Source organism: Vespa crabro, chromosome 11, assembly GCF_910589235.1.
Source record: "Vespa crabro chromosome 11, iyVesCrab1.2, whole genome shotgun sequence".
Taxonomy (NCBI): Eukaryota; Metazoa; Arthropoda; class Insecta; order Hymenoptera; family Vespidae; genus Vespa; species Vespa crabro.
Window position 1 is genome coordinate 5,343,843 of NC_060965.1, and position 6,854 is coordinate 5,350,696.

General features: G+C 27.2%; 1 protein-coding gene across 7 annotated transcripts in view; it reads right to left on the reverse strand.

Moving 5' to 3' along the window:
- The window catches only part of LOC124428015 (chondroitin sulfate proteoglycan 4), an 80,560-nt gene that overhangs the window by 64,290 nt on the left and 9,416 nt on the right, over nt 1-6,854 (reverse strand). The window lies entirely within an intron of this gene.

Below are 6,854 nucleotides of genomic sequence, written 5' to 3' on the forward strand. Positions count from 1 at the left end.
AACGTAAGTTTATATCGAAATATTTTTATATAAGTGTTTTGTAGTTTTATGATTATATTGCATGGAAGTGTATTAAAGTGTTGCATGTCATATATATATATATATATATTTATGTATTATCATTATTAGTGATATTTGATAATTGTGATTAAATCTTTTCTTAGATATATTGCACGTTATATTAAATATTTCATATATTAAAATATTGTTTCTATATGTATCACAATATTTTGATGACATATATGTTAAACAATTTTTTATCACATACTTCACATACGTGTAAGTATATTAAAATATACAATCTATTCTAATATATTTCTATGAATGCATTATCGACTATTATTCGGTCGATATTTGGAAATGCATTGCACATGCATTTAACTGTATCGAAAATGCATATATATATATATATATATATATATATATATATATATATGTATATGATATGTATATTTATTTATGCATTATCAATGTTTATATGCTTAATATATTTGTTTTTTTTTCTATATTTTTTTATTTGATAAAATGTAGTAAAATATGTATCATATGTATTTGTATAACATATTCAAACGAGCTTTATGCCTAAGTATATATTTACATGTACAAGTTCGCAAGGATAGTACTTGTTACAATTTTCTTATATATTTTTCTGAAAGTAACGAAAGCAAATTCTAAACCATATTCTAGCTTACGTCGAGGAAATGGAAAGAGTGCTTGAGGAAAAGGAAGAACGTGGTATTCCTTTCGATGGAGGTTCTCTTGGAATTTCTGTTAGTGATCCTTTAAAGATCGAGAAATTTGTGAAGTATGGTCGATCATATATCATAACTCGATGTTGTTATAACGAATGTTTTTTTTTCCTTCCGTTTATTCGCAATACATATCATGAGTATTCAATAATTTATATATATATATATATATATATATATATATATATATATTCTTTCTTCGAATATATTTCAATATTTCAATTATGATTTGTTCCTTTTCTTTTTTTTTTTATTTCAATCATTTATATTAAATTTTTTTTACAAAAAAAAAAAAACAAAAACTCTGTGCGTACATGTGTGTGTGTGTGTATGTGTCTGAAAATACACGATTTATGATGCGATTTATGATGTGAATGGAATCTAATAATGTATCACCAAAAGTCAATAATTTTATAAATTCTATCGATAATATTTCGATGGGTACTTGAATATTTTAATTATGTTAATAATGATATTGATTCTTTTATATATATTTTTTTATTTTCATTTAATCATTCATATAAAATTTCTTTTATTTTTTGTTCTTTACAAAATTGTTTGCATTTATGGATGATTATGATAGAAGAAGCATTAAAGTGAAGTATTGAAAATAAAATCGATAACTTCAATTTAATTTCATAAAAAGTTTTTCGTTGAATATATATATATATATATATATATATATATATATATATATATATATATAAAAGAGAAAAAGAAGAAGAAGAAGAAAGAAAGAAAGGGCTGAAGTAGTCAAGTACAGTAGTCAAGTTTCCTTCCGGGGTCTTTCTTATTATCTAGTCCCTTTTCTTTCCTTTCATTTCTCTTAAAAAGGAAATTTATTTAATATTATGCCGCGGAAAGTTTGGTAAATGAGAGAAATCAAGCCCCGTATATTCCCTTTCCTCTTCCTTATGATTCAAAAACCCTGTAAACAGATGCGAAGCCAGGAGCAATTCTGCGAATCTTCGAAAGTTCCAAAGTTCGTCTACTTTATTTATTCGAAGGTAAAGCTTAGATATCCGAAGAACGCCGCGTAGATTTTCGTGTTATTCGGTGATTCAAGGAAGAATCAAAACAAGGATGACGTTTTTGAATTTATTTAAACAGACGCAAAGAATAGAAAGAATAATTTCGTTATTTAATTTCTTCTTTGTTTTCTTTCGTTTTTGCTTTCTTTTCTCTCTTCCTCTCTCTCTCTCTCTCTCTCTCTCTCTCTCTCTCTCTTTCTCTCTCTCTCTTTCTCGCTTTTTCTTTTCTTTTTTCTTTTTTTTTTTTTTTTACTACGTTCGTACAAATCAAAGAAGGGAAGGGGAGTTAGACAGGGAGGAAGGATTCATCATGAAAATGAATCTAATTTATTCAAAATCAACTTGTGAATAACGAAGGAGAAAGAAAAAAAAAGAGGGAAAGGAAAAGAAAAGAGAAAAAAAGAAATTAAGAAAAGAAGGAAAAATTCATTAAGATTGCAATGTTTTTTTTTTGGTTTTCTTTTCTTTCCTTCTCTTTTCTTGTCCTTTCTTTTCTTTTCTCGTACGCATTTAGAATGTTAAAGTAACGTTTAATGCGATTAATCGATTCAATTGATTTCGATTAGATTGGTATGTAATCGAATTATTTTATAATTGAATCGATCGATTTTTTTTTCTTTTTTTTTTCTTTCTTTTTTTTTTTTAAATCGATCGTTTCCTATTGAAATGATCATAATTGTGTTTATTTCGTTCGAATTAATGAAGATTTAATAAAGGACAGATTAAGTGACAAACGATTCATTTAAAATATTTTCAACTTTAATCTAGTTGAAGATTTGACGTATAAATTATTATGAGAACCCGTTCGTCATTTTTATTCCACCCTTATCATCCTACGTTATAGTTCACGTCGAAAATTTTCAAATTTATTCGCAAACTTTTCTTCGAACGATATAACGATCGGACTCTTCGAAATCTACGTGATATTTTTTTTCCCTTCATTTTTCTTTTTTTCTTTTTTTCTTTTTTTTTTTTTTTCATTTCTTCCTCTTTTTAACATCGTATCTCTCGACGACGTAACTCCCTGTCGATTCGCAAATGTTAACGTTCAACGTTAGGGAAAAATGATTCATAGGGTACGAAGAATAATCGTTCGTACGTGCGTAGGCCTTTAACAAAGTTCAGATTTCTTTTTTTTTTTTTTTTTATCATACAGAAAAAAATCCGCTTTCTCAGGATAAATTATCGTCATGAATTTATCACGAATCTTATTGCCAGTTGTTTTAATATTAATTAAAAATTACGAATAATATTTATAATAAATCTTTCAAATATTTCAACATGAATAACGTAAATTTTTTAGAACATGTGTGTATATTTATTTATTTATTTATTTATTTAATCATTTATTTATTTATTTATTTATTTATTTATTTATTTATTTATTTATTTATTTATTTATTTATTTATTTAGAGAAAGAGAGATAGAGGGAGAGAGAGAAATTTCAATAAATAAAAATATGTAATATGCTGAGAATCATTAATATTTCTGAATTTTATATCAAAATCGAAGATATCATAGGTATTTCGTTGTAAAAAACATTAATATTTCATAGGAAAAAAATATTATCAAAAACTAAAATGTTCGTGAAAAGTATATTTACTTCTCATTTCTCTCTCTTCTTCTCTCTCTCTCTCTCTATCTCTCTTTTTTCATCTATTTGTAATTATTTCTTTCTCTGTTTTTGTTGTAAATTTTTAATTCGGTTTATAAAGTGTATTAATCTTTTTACACTTAGTTACAAATTCAGAACATTTTATACGTTAATGTTACAACACATATTACATGTTTTTAATGTAACCATCTGTATATATATATATATATATATATATATAAATAAATATACTTATATGATTTTGTAGATATGACGTCGTTTAAAAAATTAATATGGTTCCGGGAAGTTATTTATATCAATAAGAATTTTTAATAAGAAATATAAGTAATTTTTGGTTTGTTTGTTTAATCATTAAATTATATGTATTATAATAAATTATATATATTCTCACGTGTTGAGAAATTATTTTTAATTGCCAGAAAATTTTCTTCTTAATCTTAGATAGATCTTTTGAGATTCGTTAGTAAGTGTTAAACGTTTACAAGTGTAGCATATCTTGTTGTAAATAAAAAAACAGTCCTTAGAGAAAGATTTATACTTGGTGTTCGTAAATGATCTAAGAACGTGTTCAAGTACGTGGAACAACTGCACGCGCCATTAAGTCTGAAGAAACTCTTCTCTCTCTCTTTCTCTCTTTCTCTCTCTCTCTCTCTCTCTCTCTCTTTTTGTACTCTAGAACTCACATAGAAACATTAACGTCGATTTCAAATCGATCTCCATGTCGAAACTCGTATTTTCTCAGTTCATTGCTCCATAGTGTTCTCTACAATTCGCATTATTCCCAAATCATATTATTAATGTATGCGTGTGCATCTACGTATACATGTGTGTATGTATGTATGTATGTATGTATGTATACATATAAGTACGTTAATAATTATGTACATATATAAACGTATCCATAAAATTCCAGAACTATGATTATTGAAAAAATATATTCTAAGTAATTCGTTATTATTAGAATTATGTTATTTTGATTATTGATAATTATAATTATATTAATTATATTAATTAATTTTTAAATAATAATATAAATATATTTATATAAAAAAGTGTTTTTAAAACAATAAACTTTATATACCTATGTATATAACAATTATATTCCTTATTTTCAATTTTCTTTAATATTAGTATTATTTATATAAATTTGAATGATAGCAATGATAATCACAAGAATAACAAGAATAAATCAAATAAAAAATGAATAAATAATTAATGAAATATCTTACAAATAATTTTCTTATCACAGATAAGAAATTTCGTAATAATGATTAGTTCGATGGATAAAAACACACACGCACATACATCTTATGCATAGTTAATTACAACCATACACAAATATACGATTGTATGGATTTGACCGGAACTGGATAACCGGAAAACGCGCGTTCGCACATGTAATCGATGATTCCATTAAGCTACCAGCCAGAAATGCGAATTTTATGTCTTTCTGTTTGTAGTTCATTACACGTTTGGTCATCTGAACCAGTTTCGGGGAACGGAACGGACGTGCGTACGTCTAAGTGACGGATTAGCCAGACAAATGAAAAGTGATCGCTCCGATGCGTTTTCCGATATTCGTCGTGTGTTGATTTTTGGAAAGGTTTGGTTCACTCGCGAAAAGCCAGGAAACAAGAGCACGAGAGAGAAAGAGAGAGAGAGAGAGAGAGAGAGAGAGAGAGAGAGAGATAAAAATAGAGAAAGAGACATGGGAATAGAGAGAGAGAGAAGGAGAGAGAGTGAGAGAGTGACGGTAATATAAAACTGCTACTCATCCTTCTACTAACACTTTTTTTACTATCCAAACGCAGTATGTGCGTTTATTCGCATTGCTGATCGGAAGTAAAATTGATACGGATGAATGGACCAATGGTTTCCTGTTGTTAGATCAATACGAAAAACTAGAATGATATTTTCTAAAAAAGAATTTAATTTGCCGCCCTTAACCAGTACAACTTCGATCTTGAAAAATGTCGGTCTATTGAATTTGAGAGGTAATAGTTACGTTACACTCATAAGGCTTCCTTTCAGCTTTCGTTAATTGAATAGTGAAAGAAAGAAAGATATTTTATATATAAAGTCAGGCAATTAGTATAACAGACTCTTTTTTAATAGCGAATTCTAGTATTGGTTCGGTTATATGAAACTATTATTGAAAGAATTCTTTCAAAGTGTTTCTAATTTCGCGAATCTTCGATCTAAATTTTCAAATATTGCCTGAAGCTTTTTTTTTTCGTATACTTCGAGTCGATCTATTGTTAAATCTCTATCGATCGTGACCATATATATATATATATATATATATGCACATATATATATATATACGTGTATGTATGTGTGTATGTGAGAGAGAGAGAGAGAGAAAGAGTGTGTATGTAGATATGCACACGTACGTTTTATGATATTACCAAAACACAAAGTATTACCAAGAATAAATATTGCATTATTGAACTGGATAATCCATAGCAATTACTGATATTGCAATTTTAATTTTATTTCCTATATGTGTTTATTTCTTTAGTGGATATATATATATATATATATATATATATATATATATATATTACATATATAAATATACACATATTTGATTACAGACAAATTCTTTAATCTTGTTCTATTTATTAACGTGAAAATAATTAAAAAAGTTGGAGCCACTTTATAGGATATCCATATATATCTATATATGTATCTATATATGTATCTATATATATCTATATATATATATGGATATATATATAAAAGTAAATGTGAAAGATATATATATATATATATATCTTATCTCTTTGTTTTCACTAATGTTTTGCATTTCACATTTACTTCGTTCAATCGAATTTATATAACCGTGATAGCAGAATGAATATGCTCGTAATTAATATACTAATACCGTCACATCCCTGCTACAGGAGAAATTATCTTTCGTAATTTAATAGCAATACATCAATCGTGTCCGCAATTTCGTATTTGCTCGAGGCAAATGGTGTATCGCCATACATCGTGTTCAGAAAATCAATTTTCATCGATATTTCCTCGATCGTCTACATATACATACGTACACACATACATACGTACCCCCATATATATATATATATATATATATATATATATATATATACGTACACACACATATACACACACACACACACACACATATATGTAGGTATATAACTAACCATTTCGATCGAGGTGGATTGCCTTTGTTCAATCTTGTCACCGTGGGAAAGGTATCGAAATTGTAACGTTTTACTATTTATTACAAAACGTCCATTTTATGCTTCAATGCAAATAGAAATACAAATGTGGATATTTATAGAAAGAAATCGTCATATTACGTTCACATGGATGGCCCTTGAAAACGAGTGCTTGTTAGGTATTTCTACGGTATGAAGAAGCAACGTTCGAAGTTTAACTGAAAACTCGTTCGTTGTGCTATTGCAAACGGAGTTAGTCGTAGGTAA